The sequence below is a fragment of the Grampus griseus genome (assembly GCF_964374135.1).
Source record: "Grampus griseus genome assembly, chromosome: 14".
Classification (NCBI taxonomy): domain Eukaryota; kingdom Metazoa; phylum Chordata; class Mammalia; order Artiodactyla; family Delphinidae; genus Grampus; species Grampus griseus.
This window is the reverse complement of record NC_139008.1, coordinates 74,874,518-74,894,531: the sequence shown is the minus strand read 5'-3', so window position 1 is coordinate 74,894,531 and position 20,014 is coordinate 74,874,518. Positions and strand designations below refer to the sequence as shown.

The 20,014-nt window shown below is 45.0% G+C and overlaps 1 protein-coding gene across 1 annotated transcript in view; it reads right to left on the bottom strand.

The window, feature by feature from the left end:
• Positions 1 to 20,014, bottom strand: part of EYA2 (EYA transcriptional coactivator and phosphatase 2) — a 254,983-nt gene that overhangs the window by 234,716 nt on the left and 253 nt on the right. The gene's annotated exons all lie outside the window — the stretch shown is intronic.

Genomic DNA, 20,014 nt, shown 5'->3' with positions numbered 1-20,014 from the left:
GAAGTGCCAGTGCCAAAGCCAGGGAAAAAAACACTTTCATCCAGTTCTATTCAGGGGTAATCCCATAAATCAAGAGCACATCACACAGGCACACGGCACACATGTGTGCACACGCGCGCGTACTCATTCAGACTCACACACGTGGTCTTTCTTGAGCAATTAAAGACTATTTAAACTTCTTAATTTGGTTCAAGTTTCACAGAAGTGGAGCAGATTTTGGTTAAAGAAGTTTAATTCTGTCTTTAAAAAAGAAGTGGAAACTATGGCCCTGGCATGGAGGGGTCACAAACATGATGCTGGCAGAAAAGGGGAAGGGGGCATCAGTCAGTAAAGAGGGCTGGCTATTTGGACACTGATGTATTCTGTTTGCATATTAAATTCACAGAAATCTTCCCTGCCACAAAGAAATAATGCTGTGTACCATTAATTTTTAAACAAGCAGCCATTTCGCTTCATCTTTTGTTCCTTTGTTTTTGATATAAAGACACAAGTTCAAGAAATATTTTACTCTCCTATTAAGTCCACCATAAGAGAACCAGGAAGGGAAGCTCTGTGATGGCAACAGACATTCAGCCCCACATGTCCCGGTAGATGACAGGGAGGGGTGGGGACTGTGGCAAAAGGAAGACATACTCTGGCTAAAGGGAGTGGACATTACTGAGATCCTCAACTGTCACCATGCAGGAAGGCAGATCTCATTTGGCACGTCTCCCAATGGTTGAAGAGAAGCCAGAAAGCTGGGTTTTTATATGGAATCTCCTGATTTTTAAATGCTGGCAACTCATTCAAATTAAAACACTCTCGGGCCAAAGACAGCACATCTGTGGGGTAGAGGTGGCCACAGCCTGCCCATTTGTGACCTCTGATGAAGGAGGAAGAATAACGGCTCTGGAATAAAGAGATCTGGGTCTGGCCGAGGCCCGGAGACCAACTTAGCCTGTGGCTCTCCTCCTTGGCCTCTCTGGGCCTCAGTTTTCCCATCTGCGTAATGCAAGGGCAGCCAGAGATAACATCCACACTCTGCCATCTTGGACTCTCCACAGAAGCAGTGAGTGGAAAGAGTGGCGTATGTAGGCCATGAAAGTGGGGTATAACTTGACACCCTTTCAAAAACCAGTAATTCAATGAGAAATGTTTCTCTTCCCCGGCTGAGGTTTTTGTGAGGCAGTGGGCGTGTTTTTAAAAAAACACAACACACCAAGTCAGGAATTTCATCAGGAAAACCGTAGCAGCCCCGAATGGGCTCCCATCTGGGGATTTGCTTGTGGAGAGAACAGGCTGTTCTGCCTTCGACAAAAGACAACTCAAGGCAGCCGACTCTTTGGGGCTGAGGTTGGCTCCTCTGGGAGCGCTGACAGCAGTAAATGGCAGAGGACTGGCCGCCTGGTGAGCACAGCAGAACCCAGACAGAGGCCTCCAACCTCCAGGATCACAAAAAGAAAGAAAGAAAGAGAGAGAGAGAGAGAGAGAGAGAGAAAGAAAGAAAGAAAAAAAGGCCAAACCACAAAGTTCTCAGGCATGACATGCTTCACAACCCCTCGTCCCCACCCCAGCTTCAGAAGGCAAGTCACCTTCGGTTTACAATTAAACCCGACTTTCTAATTCTTTCTCTCAAACCATAATGGTCCTGAGACCCTCCATTTGCCCAGTGCGGACTCTGGGCCAAGCACCTTATGTTCATTATCTCATTTAATTTGAGAGGAACTCTTAGTGCGTCCACGGCACAGACGGAAAAACTGAGGCTCAGGCAGGTAAAGCTATTCAGCAGTGGAGTCTGGATTTAAACCTATGTCCGCCCCAAACCAAAGCCTTCTAAGCTACTGACTACTAATTTTTGCTAAGTGTGAGTTCTCCTGTGGAATACTAATCTTCATGGGTTAATCCAACAAATCTGTCATAGAAAGAGGCCAGCAATGGGTCCACTGAGCAGAATCCACCTGTGCCTGGCATGAACCCCTGCAGAGCTCTTTCTGAACAAGGGAGAGGCTTTTGCTTCCTTGTTTAGTTCGTTTGAAGAAATTTTCTGCTTCCATTTCCTCAAAACGAAGAGGAGGAATGGGGCCGGGAGAGCTGAGAAAACATGGTAGAACGGCTGGGAGGTGGTGGTGGGGCGGAAGGTAGTCCTGGCCTGGCCAGGTTCCAGCGGGGCCATTTGGGGTGTGCTGTTTAACCTCTCTGAGTCGCTGTCCCATCCTCTCTAAAATGGGGTAATCAAAGAACCCACTTCTTAGCACGGAAGGAGAAGGTGTGCGTTTAAGCCCTTGCTCAAGGCTAGGTTCATAGAAGGTGCTCCTAACCTTGCTTCCCAACCTGCTCCTCCCCTTGTCTCCCCATCTCGGGAAACATGGGCTCCATTCTCCCAGATGCTTAGGCCAAAAACCTCGGCGTCGCCTTGGATGCTTCGTATCACTTCCCAGATCCATTCCGTCAGCAAATCCCATTGGCTCCACCTTCAAAATATATACAGAATCCAACTACTTCTCCCCACCCCTGCCCTGCTGCTACCCTCCTACTCCAAGTCGCCATCATCTCGTGCTGTAACAGTCTCCCAACAGGTTTACTTGCTCTGTCTTTGCCCCCCATTCTCATGGCGGCCAGAGGGATTCTGCCAGATGTAAATCGCATCCTGTCTCTCTTCTGCTTGGAGCCCTCGAGGGGCTCCCACTTCATTCAGAGTAGAAGCCAAAAATCCAACCATGGCTTAAAATGCTTACATCATCTGCCTCTGGCTACCTCTCTGACCATATGTCCTATCCCTCTCCCCCTATCTGTTCCAGATGCAGTGGACTCTGGGCTATCCCTGAACACACCAGGCACAATCCCACTCAGGTCTTCTGTGCGTGCTCTTTGGCCAGAGAGTTTACGGTGAGGCCTTCCCCACCAGTGGAGTGCTGGAGCTGGCCAGCACCAGCCTGCAAGAAATGACTGTTAAATTCGTGTGAATATTGTGAGCTGGTTATTAAACCAACAGGAGCTTGAAATCAGCCATGGTGGGAGTATTTACACCATGGGAAGTGGCAAATGTTGTAAGTCAGGACCTTTTATTTCCAGAGAGCCAACTTACCAGCACACCTACACTGAGCACTTTATTTTAAATTAAAATTAAATTAAAAATACCACCCTCGGGGCCTCCCTGGTGGCGCAGTGGTTGAGAGTCCGCCTGCCGATGCAGGGGCTACGGGTTCGTGCCCTGGTCCGGGAAGATCCCACATGCCGCGGAGCGGCTGGGTCCGTAAGCCATGGCCGCTGAGCCTGCATGTCCGGAACCTGTGCTCCACAACGGGAGAGGCCACAACGGTGAGAGGCCCGCGTACCGCAAAAAAAAAAAAAAAAAAAAAAAAAAATACCACCCTTCCCTGCTGCACCCCAGCACTTCCTATTCCCTCCCTCCCCGCTTTATTTTTCTCCATAGCACTTAATACTCTCTGTCACACTATACGTATTTTTGCTTGTGTTCTTGTTATTGTCCATCTCTCTTCCACCAAAAACACAGCTCCATGAGAGAAAGGACTTGGTCAGTTTTGCTCTCAGCTTCCTGCCAAGTGCCTGGAACAGTGGCTGCCTCATAGCAGGTGTTCAATTAATAGGTGTTGAATGTCTGACTGGAACCTATTATTGTTAGTATGGGAAACCTAAGCATGGACACTATTTCAGACACTGGACAGGATCTGGAGCACTGGTGAAAGGCCAAAACAAAACAAAACAAATCAGAAAAACCTCCACACCACATCGTACACAGTACTGGCCTAGGGAAGGCTGATTTCCCTCCCTGGACAACCATCACTGCTCCCCTGGGTTTCCATCACAGACCATCATCATGAGCTGCGGCAATGCAGTAGGCAACATACTAAACCAGTCTTGGGGAAATTCACTCTTTGAGGTGCAGCTCACAGAACCAGAGTTGGAAGAGACACCCAGAGATCGTTTGGTCCCTCCCTCTGCTCTCCAACGAGGCTTCATGCCTGTCCACACTCTGTAGCAGAACCTACTGTTTGCAAACCTTTTGAAAATAGCAGCCACGATGGCCTCTCTCAGCTGAAAGTTAAGAAATTCTCCAAAGACTCTTTCAGATGGTTCAACCTCTCATTCACGCTGAATTCCTTCTATAACATCTTAGACAGGCCGTCGCAAGTGGCCTCAACGGTTGGCACGTTCACCTATGATTAAACCCAAGTCAGCCAACTCAGAACCTCTACTGCCAACGCCGGGCCCGCCAGCATGCAATTCACAGCAAGAACAGTTTTTTTTCACTTACAGTAACTTCTTACCAAACTGGTGGATGCCTGGAGTCCAGGGAACTATTTACTTCTGAAAGGGGTATGGTTCATATCTGGACGTGTTAAATACCCTCCTATAACGCAAGGACAGACCTCCACAAAAAGAACTGTCCAACCTCAAATGTTAATAGTGCCGAGGTTGAGAAACCTTGACTGACCCCAAAACACATGCTTTTTCTCATTTTTCTTAATACTAATGACCAACTTGATTTATACTTCATTTTCACACTTTTGATGAAGACGTGGATACAGGAAAGACTTACCTTCCCTCTGAAATCTACTATAGGACAGCCAACAGCACCATCCCAATGGTCAACGGCAACTAACCCTGAACCCCAGTGTCAGGGGGACAATAGAGAGAGGTGGGGACTGTGCTGAACTGAGAACCCATCCATCTAAAAGAGACAGTCATTTCCCAGTTCAAGCCAATTGAAGTCCTGTGAAAATGTGGGCACAGTGTTGACAGATCTTCTGATTTTTTAATGGAAGCCAGAAATCTTCATTTCTGTGTGGAATGTCCAGATTTTCAAATGTTGGCTCCAGTTTCTATTTTAAATGTTCTGCAGACCAAACAAAATGCCTTTTGGCTGCCAGTTTGCAACCTCTGTATTGCATGAGATGTTACTGCAGGGCCACTAAAGGGAACAGGAAAAAGGCAATAATGGAGTGGAGGCAATAATGAAGGGCAAAGCTCAGAGGAGGAAGAGAAACACAGGCTGATCATCAGAGGCCCATAAACGTAAGCACAGTCTAGCCAGGGTCACTCTGGCCACTCCAAGTGATACTGAGGCGTTTCTATCTTTTCCTCAGAAGTTCAGTGCCTCTCCCATGCTTGGGTGGAGTGTCCCAGATATTGAGCACTAATTTTGTACAAGACACCATGAAAAAAGATGACCCTCTCTGAACACCCTTATCTGAAATAAAAGGTCATCCTCTAGGCCTGTGGGAAAGAGCACATGGGAGGGAGAATAGCAGCACGTCTTAAAAGTGCCGTCCCCAAAGGAGTGTTTGAGGAGAAAGGAGATGATACACACACAGTGTTGCACAGCACCTGGAAAACCCACACATTTCACAAATGGCACTGTAGCCCAGTAGAAGAGGGGTGGCCAAGGCATATCTAGAGGTGCATTATGCTGAAGTTTGGGGATCCACAGGGAAGCAGTCCACCCCCAACTTCCAGCCAATGTTGCTGACCTCAGTTGGGGAATCTACCTCTCTCCCACTCCATCCCAAGTTCCAGAAGTGGTGCATGACAAAGTACCGAATCCTCCTGAACAGGGATTAATTAAAGGATGGGCTCATCACCTACGTCTCAGCTCTTGAACCAGCCACACCTGAAACCAGATCTCCCCAGAACTTTACATTTCCCAGAGTCAGTACATTTCCTTTTCAACTTAAACCAACTCAGAAGTAAGTTTTCTATTACTTACATCCAGAAGAATCTTGACAGCTTTGTGGGCCCGTGGCAGGGTTTTTGCTTGACTCAGCTCTGGGGTGGAGAAGGCAGACTGTGAATCCAGTGTTGTCAGCCTGGGCAACCCAGGTCTTTAGGGCTCTTGAACCCTCGCCTCACCCTCGCAGCCCCGCCACCCCTGACTCATTATTCAATTTTCCAATCACGTTGTGTGGAATCCTTCAAGGCCCCCCCTCCTTTTATCCCCTTTCACGTCTGTAGCCACTGGAAACTATCACCACAGTCCTTACGATGTGAACAACACAAGAAGTTCCTTGCCGTTCTAAACAGTGGCTGACAACCATTTACGAAACCTGCAAACATTTCACCACTCCTAAATCAACCCCAGATGACAAAATAATAATCATCATGAAACTAATGGAAACCCGAAAGAGGATGGATTTGGACCATGTTTGTCATTACCCACGATGAGGGGTGATCAGGAAAAAGTCTTGAGAAAGACATGAAAATGAAGCAAGCTGATTGCTCCTTGGACGACGTCTCAGCCCCCATCCTCATGAGATTCAAGTCCTACTTTTTCCTGGAAACAACTGGTAGCATCTCTTGGCACCCTTCTGGTCAGGAATTGGTAAAAAAGTAAAGAAAAGAGAGCGTGAGAGAAAGGCTCACTGTCTTGTCACTGAAATTAGACTCCCAGGGTCTACAGGGATGTTTGGAAGAGCGGTCTCAAACTGCAAGCTTGCACCTGCATGCTGGTGGTTCCTCGTGATGATTTTAAAATCAGGACATTTCTCATAAAAGTCCAGATTTCAGCGTCTTTTGGAAAATCAGAACACATGGCAATATGGAATCAGCATTCCCCCTGGTTAATTACCCTGCTCATTTCATTAACTTCTTACCTGCCTATCTGAATTTGCAATGATTGATTTCAGATTTAGGTCCTATGTACTTTTAAAAAGTCCTTTAAAAATTATGATACTACTGACTTCAGACATGTCTGATTGACACAGAACGGCTCTACCTGATGGGGCCCTTCCACCATGATTTCATCTCCGCCAGCCCCCTGTTTATTGGCCCCAGCCCTACTGGCCTCCAGGTGGCTCCCATCTGAGGGCTTTTGCCCTTGCTGTTTCTTCTTTCTAGAATATTCTTCCCCAGATATGGGAAGAGCTCACTCCAGCTCTGTGCTCAGAGGCCGCCTGCTCAGAGAGCCCTCCCCTGCCCCCCTCCCCCCCGCACTTTCTATCCACCTTCTCTTGATTTTTCCCCCCCAGACTCATGACCATCTGACATTCTGTGTACTTTACACATTTAGGTTTTTATCTTTGGTCTTTCCCCACTCAACTGCAGCTCCATGAAGTAGATTTTGGTTGTTTCTGTTCTCTACTGTATTACTCGTGTCCAGAGTAGGTCCTGGTACACAGCTGGTGCTCAGTACGTATTTTCGAATGAATGAATGAAATTCCGTTTTCTGCATTCAAGAGGAAATGGAGGGGGGCTGAAGTGGAGGAGGAAGGCGAAAGGAGGCAAACCCAGACAGTCTGCACACCTGGTCACTGAAAACCCAGCAGTGGCTTCTGGAGAAAAGGACATTTTCCACGACAGAAGAAAGGGAATAAGAAGAAAAATGGAATCAGAGGCTACCACGGCATTTGAGTTTGCACAGACAAGCGGGCAGGGTTTTTTGGAAGCGTTCTTCTCTGCCTCTGACCCGTGCTGCCCAAAGTCCAACTCTTCCTGGGAGGTCGTGGGAAGGGGGGGTCCGCTCTGCCGGGCACCAGGCACGTGACAGGCAAGTCCCTCCCCCGAGGGCCGTGGTGTCCTCATCCGCTTAAATTTTAATACCGGCGGGCTGGGCGTTCCAGGCTGCCTGCTGCGGACTTGTCTCTGCAACTTCTCACGTGGGGACGAGGAAAGCCAGTGTCTCTGACCTTATCTGGAAAAACCTGAGCCGTTTTCCAGCTCGAGCCCCGCATGCCTGGGAATTTCCCTTCTCTTCCACTGCAAACTGTACCCAACTGCAACTGCGCCCCACTGTGAGATATGACTTCCATAGTTACTTTTGCTCCAACAGGTAATAAACGGTATTGGACAATCAGATGTGTATCAGATGCCCTTCTACGCAGGTCATAGTTGTTAACTCTGATCATGTAGATTCATGATCCTCACTTCCTAAGTGGGGAAACTGACGTTAGAAGAACTTAAGTAAACCCAAGGTCATGAGGATAGTAAGTAGTAGACTTGGACAGACTGGCTCTTAACCCTTGTATTATTCTGCACCTGAGGCTGATAGAATACACCAATACATCCTTGTAAAATACTGAAAAATTACAATTAAGACCGACGGTCCCTTTGTTTCCCTCTCATGCCTGTCCCTAATTAACTGTCCAGTTAAGTGAAGGTCAAAGAGAAGGAAAATTTAATTCTTTCTATGGTGGTTAAGGAGGCAGGGAGTGCATGGGTTATGAAGACAACCTCTAGAACCATCTGCATACAAAGCCTGGCTCTACTCCTTAACTGCTGTGTGACCTCGAGCAAGTCACTTAACCTCTCTGTGCCTTACTTTCCTCCTGAAAATATGAATAGTAATAGACTTCCTTCATAGAATTGTTGTGAGGAATAAGTCAGTTGATCGCTATACTCAATCAGAACAGATCCTGTCATCGAGTAAGCACACAGAGGTCATTTTAATTAGCATCATATTCATCTAAAGGCCAGCCATTCCTCTTTCAAAGACGAAAGACAGAGACTGAATGTGTCCAGACACATGCTCTGAGATGACTTTACTAACATTCTTGACAGACTCATTTGTTTCACTTCATTCCCCTGAAAACTGAGCGCAGAACTGCAATTCTGGTTAGTAGAAAATTCTGTTATTTGAGGCATTTGCTGTAAGCAGCTTGCAGGGACAAGTTTTGGGAATAAACGATTTCATTTAAATGAAGAGCTCTCGGGGAAAATTTCACATATTCAGATGCGTGTTTCTCTTTCTTCATTCATGAATCCTGCCATACCCGGATGCCACTTTTACTATAATTACCTGGTGGACTGGAGTTTTAAACCGTTTTTGTCTTATGCAGTTAAAAACATGTGAAACCATTTGTCTGAAATGCTTGCTATATCTTTTCCAAACACATAATAAGATAAAGACAGAACTCTAAAGAAAAAAATTCATTCATGTTTTAAGTTAATATGGAAAGGGTACACCCCCCCATTAAAAAGAAGATTGCCCTTCGGAGACTAGTAGATTCTTCCAGAATGTGTGAAACCCCAAGACTGCAGCTACCTAGAGAACAGGAAGGAATACTCCCCAGGCAAGTAAGCTTCACTTTCACTCTTCTCTTTGAGTACTTCTGGGGGTGATGCAAGTAAGAACCGACACTCTCTGAATGAGCAGGCCACGTTCCCATCCATCACTGTATTGAAACTCTCTAACAAACCTAATATGGATGGCATCCGCCCCACGAACTGGGGAAGAGTCTGGGGCTCTGAGAGCCCGAGTCCTCTGCCCAATGTCACACAGCCGGTAGGTGGTGGAGTGGGGAGTACATTCCATGCGCTCCCCATCAGCTCCTCCCTTATCTCTGCCTTTGGGCCCCACATCACAGCCTAGGACCCAGCATGGTCTGAGGAGGAGGTCATGCCCCCCCATGGTTGGCAAGAAATGCCAGAGGTTCTTAAGAAATGTCACCTAGAGAAGGATGTCATGATCCACTGCCATTCCTTTTTCCACTTGTTGTTTTAGAAGATGTCCATTCATTCTCAATGGAAAGGCCACAAAAACGGGCTCACTGGGGATGAAGGATGCTATTGAAAGGTAAGAAGAGACTGTCAGTAAAGGTCAGTCGGTCACAGAGAAGTCTCTGGGATTGTCTGCGCCCTTGTCCTAGGAGGGCTGCAGGTCACGTGGTAGAACCATCCTGTGCTTTGGGTCAGAGAGACCTGGAATGTCATCGGGCAGCCACTTGACATGTGCAAGCCTCAGTTTTCCCATTTGTTAATCGAAACACAAATGTCATGGGATTTTTTTTTTTTTTTTTTTGGAGAGGATTAAATGAGCTTGGTGAAAGTGTCTGGCATATCATAACTCCTGTGAGAGATTTTAAAATCCACTTCTTCCCTCTCCAATTCCCCTCCCTGAATATTGAGATAATTTTGATTCAAAATTCTCAGATAAAGGCATACCTGAATGCCTTTAATTCTTCAAAGTCCCAAAAGTTTGGGGAAGTTTCATTCATTAGATAACAGCACAAGGTAGCACAGGGAACTACAGTCAATATCTTATAATAAGATATAATGGAAAAGAATCTGAAAAAGAATATATATATATACACATACATATATGTATATATATGTATAACTGAATCACTTTGCTGTACACCTGAAACTAATTCAACATTGTAAATTAACTGATTATTATTATAATATATAGTTAAATATATCACTATATTAACTATATTATTATTGTATAATAACTTCAATTTAAAAAAACGATTTTAAAAAACCATCAATAGGGATAGCTAACTCTTACATCCTCTCACTACAACCCTATGCAGTAGATATTTTATCTCTGTTCTATGATATGCAAACTGAGGCATAGTTAGGGGAGACAGAGCTGGGATTTGAACCAGCAGCTGAGCTCTCAGATCTCAGCTTTCACTGATATACCACCACCTATAAAACCTGACGAAGACCAGAATTTATAGTAGCTTAGCTGGTAGAGCATATCAGATCTGGAACGTTCTGAGCAGGTACCTTTCAAAGCTGGGGTTAGGAGTGGGCCACGTGTCTTTGGCAGGATAAGGTAGCAGAAGAAAAATGAGTAATCTTTTGCTTTTCTTTTTCAATTCATTAAGGTTTGTTGGGGTGAGCAAGAACCTCATTTTTTTTCCCCCACGACTTCCCTTTCATTTTAAAGGGGAAACGTGCGTGCACTTCAAAGACCACTCAATAGCAGTGCTGAAGTCTCAAGTTCAATCACAATGTCCCCATTGTGGCCGGGGGACTCCTTGGCCTTTAAGCTTGGGTTATAAAAATTTGGTCTGAGCCCAAAGTCTGGCTTTAATAGAATATTTTAATTTTGTTTAATGAATATAATTTTAAATCTGTTTGGCAGTTTTAAAATGTGTTATTTTATTTTCAAATTAAAATTTACTAATGTTCAGTGCTTTCCTGGGGGCGGGAGGGAGGCAAGGAGTGGGTGTGATAATAATACAAGCTACCATTTATTGAGGGCTTACTATGTGCCAGACACCCTGCTACCTCTTTTAAGCCTCCCAACCTCCTAACGTACAGCGACCGTTGCCTCCACTGTTTGGGAAGTTGAGTGGGGCTCAGTCCCCAACCCGAGACAGCATAGTTGAGTGATGGACTTAAGGTTCAGACCAAACTGTCTGAGTTCAGGGTCTGTGTTATTAACCACTGCCCTACATTCTCTTGATGCTGAAAAAGGACTCCACTGACCAAGAGCTAAAAGGCACATCATTGGCCCAGTATGTAATTCCCTATAACCTCAAAGGTAATGACAGCTGGCTTGAGCATAATAGCTGGCTTACTCAATGTGGGCAGGCACTGTAGCAAAGCAAAGTGTTTTACATGTACTGCCTCATTTAAACTGTCACAATGGCCTTCTGAAGCAGTTATTATTGTCATTATTATCATCATCCCCATTTTACAGAGGGGAAACTGAGACTCAGAGAGCTTAGGGTCATGTAAGCTTGTAAATAATACATTTAAGCTTAAATAATAATAATAATAACAACAATAATACAGTAGCCGACTCCGATATAGCTCGTACTCTCTGCCATGTACTACTGCAAACACTTTATATTAGCTTGATCTCCATGATAACCACCCTGTGTTACAGGTGAAGAAACCGAGGCACATAAAAGTTAGGTAACTTGCCCCAAACTAATAGTTGGTTAATGCTGAGCAAGGATTTGAACCCAAGCAGCCTGGCTACTGGCTCACAAATCTTAAGAGATTCATGTTCTTAATCTCTAGGCTGTAAGTCAGAGCCAAGGCTTGAATTTGGACAGATTCTCCCTTTTCCTACCTGTTCTCCCCACCACCTCTTAAGGGTAGCAGAAGGTCATTGTCTGTCTGAGGCAGGGAATAAGCCATGGGCATTGTCTGACACAGTTCTAGGCACAGAAGTCAGTGTACTGCTCTTAACAAGTTGGGCATGGCTTCTTTGAATAAGAGTCTGCAAAGTTGGGTCTTTCTCTCCATCCTTCTGCTTGAATATTAGAAAGCTCAAGAAGTCATATCTCTGCCCCCTGAAACCTCAAAGGGAAAGAAGAGGCAGGGTGATATTGGTGAAAACACCCTGGGATCCTGCCATCAGAGGTGCCAGATTGGGTCCTTCTTGCCTTTGGGTCGCCAGTAATTAGCCCAATGCCTAGAACACAGCTCAGTAAATAATGCTGAATAAATGAGGGAAAGAATGAATGCATTTGGAACTTTCCCCCATCACCATGCAACGCGTGAGGCACGTAGGAGGCACTCAATAAATAATAAATCAGTGAAATGGTATATGTAATGTCCCAAGTGCACGATCTTCCTTGTCAACAAAATCTGTCTTGTCAGATTGCAATAGCTCAGGGGTCAGCAAACATTCTGTAGAAGGCCATGCAGTCCCTATAGTAACTACTCAACACTGCTGGCACAGAAGGGGCCACAGACAATAGCTTAGACCAGCTAACTGCAGTGATGCAGCCATCATTTCAACAGATTTCAATGCTAAACTTCAGTTATTCTACAAGGACAGGCTCAAGATTCTGTAAGAATCAGGTGATGTCTCTTATTTTGAACCCAACTTTTATACCTGACCATCACTTAATATCCTCCAAGCAAAACGATTGGAGACTGACTTTAAAAGCTAGCTCTCCAGGGCAGACATGTAGAGAGAACGTAGCTCTCATTACATGAGCACGCGTGGGGTGGGGTGGACGTGGAGGCTGGATATCCTAGTGGTTAGGAATCAAAACTGGGTTCAATCCTGGTTCTGACATGAGCCATATAACCTTGGACGAGTTACTTCTCCATGAGACTCAATTTTCGCATCTGTAAAATAGGGGTGATAATAATAGCACATTCCATCTAAGGCTATTTGGAGTCAGAAATATAAGTGCTTGCTTTGCACAGTGCCTGGCACATAATAAGTGTTCAATAACTATGGGCCACTCGTTATTCTCAAACAAACCTTCTGTCTTTTTAAAAAACAAAACAAAAAAAACAATTCACTAAAAATAGGCACAAAGAAAAGGCAGCAAAGCTGCAGGGAAGAAAGACATTTCCAAATCAGTTTCCTAAAGACACAGCAAGGCATTCCAGAGCTCCCGAGGTGTCAGAAAACTCTCCACTCTAGATCAAACCACTAGCAAGTCCCCTAATCTCTCTGCTCACCCCCCATCCCCCCAAAAGCCTGCTTCTGTGTCCTTTTATCACTTTGTCTTTCTTGTGGGTGCCAGAGCAACGCTGAAGACATTCGGAGCGTTTCAGACATTTGCTGTGTTTAAGACATTCTTTCTCCCCTCCCACCCCCCTTTCCTCCACACTCCAAAATTAAAGTCTCCGGGGAGTATGGTCTCTTTAGCAAGAGGAGAACACTAGAGAGCCCCGGTGGCCCGTCACAGACCGGAGGTGAATAATCTTCCCGGCTCCATTCTTTTTCACGGCTGGATGGGGCCAAAACTTTGTTTACAACACAAGCGGCAAGTCACAACTTGTTATGCCACATGACACCCTCCAAGCCGCGAGTCACCGCTTCCCTCTACTGTACCAGTCGCACAAAAGGCCAGAGGTGCAGGAATCTGCCCCCTGTGCTCCTCCCCCCCCCACCCCCTTCCCAACTGGGAAGGGCATTCAGACCTTTGCTGGGGAGACAAGTGTTTCTAGAACACCGTGAAACAAAAGTCCCCATACGTGCAAATAATACACACCCACAAAAGAAAACAACCTTTTTTGCAGCGATACCCTTTCTGTCTTTCCTATGAGGAGGTTTTCTCCCTGCGTGGAATTTCCATCAGCACTGGTGCTGATACCAAACTCGGGGGTGCAGCGGACGTGCTCCGCATTTCGGGGAGCTGCCCATCAACGAAGACCTAAAGGTTTGTACTTACACGTTGCACCCCACATGCCAAAAAAACATGTATGTGTTCCCAGCAACAAAAAAATTGTTCTGGAAACTACTAACACCTTAACCACTAAGTTACTACAGGAAGGGGATGGGAGGTGAAGAAATTGACCAGAAGGAATGCAAGCCATTTTTGACCTTTGGCTTCTGCATATCCAAACAACAGGAAAGAAAGATCTCCTTTGGAGGAAGGGGTGCCCCGGAACCTGCTTTCTCAGTGGAGCCGTGAGAGGGAGTGATCCAAAGGAGATGGGAATTCCAGCCCTCCCCTCTCGCTTTACCCCAAGAACATCTTCGGAACCCAAATCAAATCGAGATCTTTCGACCGTGGACTCAGAAACCCCCCTTCTGCGTCCACTTGAATCAAACACGTCAAACAGGCAGGAATTTGACTTGGCCGAGGTGAGGAGAACTGGTGGTTTTCGCCCTGTTTTGGTGACCTTCAAGGGCTTATTTATGCACTTCAAACTCATGACCTAATACATGTTGGTTTGGCTTCTCTTCTCATAATAGCAGCCTGTAAAAAGCTTTTGAGAATTCCCCGTGTTTTCTTATTTTGGGTCAAGAAAATAAAATCGATATCTAAGTAACCTTAAAAAAAAAACTCAGCCTGCACAATCTAAAAATTTGGAATGTTTCCACTACGACTACGGCTATCTCTGAAAGCCTCAAGATCACCAGAGTTAAGCCCCACATTTGCCATCTTTAAGGTGAGATATTTGGTAACAGCATATGTGAGAATTAGCTAAGAGGGACTTTTTGACATAAGTCAAACAATGACATTTAAAACTCACGTTAAAGCAATTACCGTGCGGAATTTTTCCGTGTTTTTCCCATTTCTCAATCAGAAGTGTATATGTTTTCAACATAGTTTCTTGCTGTAATTTTCTTTCTTGGCAAACCACATCTTACCATGAAACCCAAAGTATGCATGCTACAGAAACAATAATGGTTGAAACAGACTCGGCCGTCTCTGGCATGATTTTTCTTTGCAAAATTAAAACATCTTTTGGCTAATATACTGTACATTTCAGTAATGAAAGACCATTCTTGGGAGATGAACAGAAAAGAAAGGGGAGCTAACAGATTCAGCTGATGCGAGACAAAAGTAAGTTGCTGTCTTCAGACAGTGGTCAAACCCTCCAGTTCCTCATCCTTTGGGGAGAAAAATGTCGATTTTATCATTTTTTCCTTTAGTTAAAATCACAGAGAGCTGACAGTTCTCCTCAGAATGATTATGAGTAGATATGTACGGATATGTTAAATCTGGGAACGCACAGATTTTTAAAATCTAACTTTACTAGATCTTCAAAAGGAAACTAGAGGGGAAAAAAATCCAGTGCCATTGAAATCACAACCCGTTTTCATGTTATTGACACACTACTGCGGAGACTAAGTGACAAAATAATTTCTGGCCTCTTTTAAATCCTTGGTTCATTTAAAAATATGTCTAAATGGACATTACGGGGCAAAGACAATCGGCCATGTGCACATTCTCAAAACCGGTGAGAAGTAAACCTGTCTCCCTTGGCTGTCTGTTTCTCTGAGCTCCTGTTTTAAATTTCTGCATATATATGAAAGCAGAGGCAGCTTTTGCAAAAAAGCACCAGCAGCCACATCTGCGCCCTCACTAGTATCATCAGATGGGTGATGACAGGGATGACGAAGCCCTGCTTTCTACAGACCTGGGTCTGTGCGCAGAGACCCCCTCAACCATCCCTCTAGGCTTCATCCCAAAGTGGGGGCCCTCCCAGCCCTCCCCGACCCTCAGGCCGCCTGTCCCAGATTCAGGCAACCTCCAGCCTCCCCCTAACCTTCAAAGTGGCAAAGATAAATCGTTCCGGTTACCTGACTCTTGGGACCACCTGTTCCAAATTATTCTTTGCTCTCCAAATGTTTATAATCTAACCCCCAAGCAACAACCCACCCATAGCGATCCAGCACCTTCCGGTAAACTGGATTTGGACAGCCTACCGTAACATTTTAGGGCCTTGCCACTGCCGGTAAATTTATTGACTCTTTTTAGGAACTAAAATGGGTGGCGTTATAGTATTGAAGGAACAAATCAAATTAGCCCTTGTAAATAGTTGTATTCTTTCCCTTTACACGACCGTGTACAACCTTCTAAATATCATGACTCACCAGAGTCCAGATTTGTGTTTTCTAAATACTTAATATGATTTTTCTGCCATCTAAGACAACAGCAAAAAACATCAGGGTAGAGTCAGAAAATAATCGTGTTCAGCGCATTTAAAACTATCCAAACTCAGCATCTCTCTCCAAGGGAAACGAGAGCAGAAATGTTCTCTGAGGCAAGGTTTTCAGAGCCCCGTCGGCAGAGGGCTGAAGGCCTAGATTCCGGCCTCACTCACTCTTCAGCCTCTCGTAAGTCATTTGACTTGTGACTCAGTTTCTTTGTTAACAAAGTTGGCAAAATAATAATAGTAATAGTAAAAAAAAATAATAGCAATACCTAACTCAAAATGTTGTTGTGAGAGCCATCCTGAAAATACATGTCAAGAGCTGATTTCAGGCCTGGCATGTAAATGCTCAGCTATTTTTCATCATTATTAAATACACGGATATAATTTAAGCAGAGAGACATGGCAAAGGCACCAACAGAATGAAAGTGAGCATAAAGAAAGAAAAAAAAGCAGCAAAAAAAAAGGAAAAAATTTAAAGCCTGTGGCTTTCTTCGTCCTCTTCCTCTCAATCTACCTGGCAGGTACTCTCATATCTTGAAACTGATTTTAAATCACACACAACAAAGAACTAGTCCTGGCCCCTGATTCCTTTACAGCAAGACAGTGGGTCTGAGACAGTCATTTCAAGTATTTGTCACCTGATTGAGGGGGTTTATCCTTGGATTAGAAGAGATGTTAGTTAAACACCATTAGGCCTGTTACGATCTTCAAATAGGAAGATGAAGCATTGTCTCCAGCTAATTCTCTGCTAATTGTTTCCCTACCGGAGCCTCCTTTTTGTTTTGTATGTTTGGGACTGTTTGAACAGCCACAAACGGTAGGGGGACAAAAAGTGGGCCCTTCCGAAGTCTGTTATGATATTGGGGGATGGGGGGGTCAGGGAGAAAGATGGGGAGTGAGCAAGGCCTTGTGGGGAGAGTGAGTGTATGTGTGTGTTTTCTGTCAACAGGCCGTGTTTTCTCAGCTCTGGGGTTAATTCTCTGTAAAGAGATTCCTTTTGATCCAAGTCCACCGACTCCTTTTTCAGAGCAGATAGCTAGGAAAAAAAGTTTCCTTCCATCAACAAAGCCCAGTCTTGGCAAGAGTCAGAAGGTTCAGCCTTTGGAGGTAACTGAATAACCAGCCACTTCACCTCCACAAACCCCCCAGATAAGGAGAACTACATCAGGAGAACGAGGTAAAAAATCTCTGGGGGAGAAAGTTATCCTCTCCCAGAAGGAACTGATGTCAGACCGGACAGCCCTGCATTTTACCTGTGCCTAGTGGAGAGGAAGCCTTTCCACCCAGTCTACACCCACACACACTCAACATTCCAACACTCAACACTACACCTCAGACCTGTGGCCACTGCCTAATACTTACGGTTTTACTTCTTCCCCACGCATTTTTATGCTAAGCAGGCCTGTCCCACAAAGACAAAACTCAACGCCTGTTGCAAGGCATCTCCTTGGAGAAGATAATGCGCTGTGTGTGGTGTGCTTGGATATTGAGGGCCAGGCAAGAATCTAAGCAAGATATCTCCACTCCCTTCATTTTTTCCTGACAGCCATAGGCTCCTTCTGCCGAGAGAGAGAGGCATCTGTCATGAGCTGCTAGGAACCCCACTTATGCACCATCACGGCCTGCGATTTTATTGTACAAGAAGTTTATTGCTGGCCTAATTAGTTTCAAACTGGGCATTCCAGCTGAGGACACCTAAAAAACATCTGGTGGAAGGAGTAAGAATGAGTCCTCGTTTCAGAGCTGGTTAGGTTGGCTTTCGGCAGAACTCTGGTCTCCTGCGCCTGACACAAGTTATCTTTGGAAAAGTAACTGAAAAAAGAAGGAAAGGGAAAGGAGTCGTCTTGTCCTGGGGGAACCCAAAACGTCTTCAAATGGACGTGCCTGGATTGTGGATACCTTTTTTCAAACTGCCCGGGGTCTCAGGAGCCAGCTCAACCTAATTCAAAATATACTTAGCTACATCGCCTTTTTTTTTTCGCCGACGACTATTTTGCTTTCCCAACAGCAGCTAGCATTTTATGAATTTATCCGTCTGGAACAAGGCTTGTGATCCCTTACATACAATTTAAACCAGAAGTAATACCGCCTATTTGAAACAGCATGTCTTGGGTGTTTTTGCCAAATGGTAATCCCATAACAAGTCAACAAATCATATTTCTGTATGATGTGTTTAATATAACACAAAAGGCATAAAAAGAAGATTCTAAAACTCCAGTGATTAAATCATCTTTTAAAAAAAAAAATCTCAAAATATTGGGATAACGACATTTTGTTGTATTTCCTTTAGTTATTTCATATTAGGAAAGATGTATGTGTTTATAGAATATTCTCATACACGCGGCCACTACACTAGGTGAGCTATTTCAAGACAGGAAAAATGCCAAGACCTTTCAGATAAAATAGTTAATCATATCGTGAAGCTAAAGTTATAAGAATGGAGCTATTAACTAACTTGGTATGGGACACATGAACTGCTTTTTTAAAAGTTCAAGTCCTTTCAAATCTAGCCACCTGGGTCGAAATCGCAAAATTTAGAATTTCCTCAAAAGGCGAGGAGACCTGGAATACAAACGTGATTTTATGCTTCGTCTAAAGCAAGATTCAAACCGTCACCATTTGTTACATAAATTACTTATTAACTTTTCCTAGTCTGAGGATGTCTAAATGCAAAGAAGTATAAAGTTTAAGGGGCTTATTAAGGTGATGGGGAGAGAAAAGTCAAAAAAAAAAAAAAAAAGAAAAACTTTCTTGGGTAAAGTTGCCTGAAAGATTTTTTTCACAAACATTATTTTAAAAAGGAGGTCCTCCTTCTCTCCCCCCGCCCCCAAAAGGGCCATAGGCTGGTAAAGCGGCTACTAGCTCATACTCTGCTAGTAGGAATTTTACTCAAGCAAGACAGAGCTCGCGAAATAGATTCGGTTTGAAACACAATTGTCCGCTGGTTATAATTTCCTTTGGAAGGGAGCTCCCTAACTCAAACCCAATTCAGCACTCAGATTCTCACCTGATGTTTGTAAATCATTATACCTCCTCTCTGCCTTGCCCACAACACCCAACTCCGATGTTCACTCATTTCACTGCACCTCGTAATTAAAAAGTACCTCCACCAGGGGTGATTTATATCTACCTCAACGTTATATATACATACATAAAAGTAATTCTGAAGATTACGTTGCATTTCGAGGAAAGGGGGGAGAAAAGAAAACGGTATCATCAAAACCGCGGCATCAGTCTTGCTTCTTAAAGAGCATTCGCAACGCAGCAACACGTACGCTCGCTGTCAACTCTTAGCCCAGGCGAGGCTTCGTAGGGGAAGTAGGAAACTCGCACCCGTCAAAGCGCTTCACTTTCAGCAGCTGAGGATTTTGCGCACTGAGGATTTTGTGATGCGAATGTTTCTCCCTGTCAAGCTGTCCTAATATTCCTTGAGTTTATAACCTATCTGCTTGGGGGCAGGGAATATATTTAAGGGCCAGTACGGCCGTTTAACCTCCAGGCTGCAAGGCTAAAAAACTATTCCATTCTCCGCTTTGTCCCATTACAACAAAACCCTCGCTTCCTTCTACACATCCTTTTGATATTCCAAGTTTCAACTCCAACTTCAGCCAGCGCCAGGACGCGGGTTCCGGTACAAAGCCGGGAGAGCTGGACCAGCGCGGGCCAAGCGCAAACGGACTTTAAAAAAAGAAATGCAGCCAGAAAAAAGGCTCGGTGGGCCATTCCAGCCCCATCCCGGGAATTCCAGCCATTTGCTCCACCGTTGCCCCATAACCAGCGCCCGAGGGCGTGAGTTTGGCTCCCGGCGCCTCTTGGTCCGGTTAGGGGAGCGCCCCTCATCGCGAGCCACCCGGGCCGTAAAACGAACCAAACGCGGAGGACCCAGGCGAGTCTACACCGCCTGCGCTCTATGCACTTGTCCCGCGTGCGGTAGTGCAAACTTCAGGGTCGTCGCCTCCCGGGCGCACGGAGAAACTGAGGC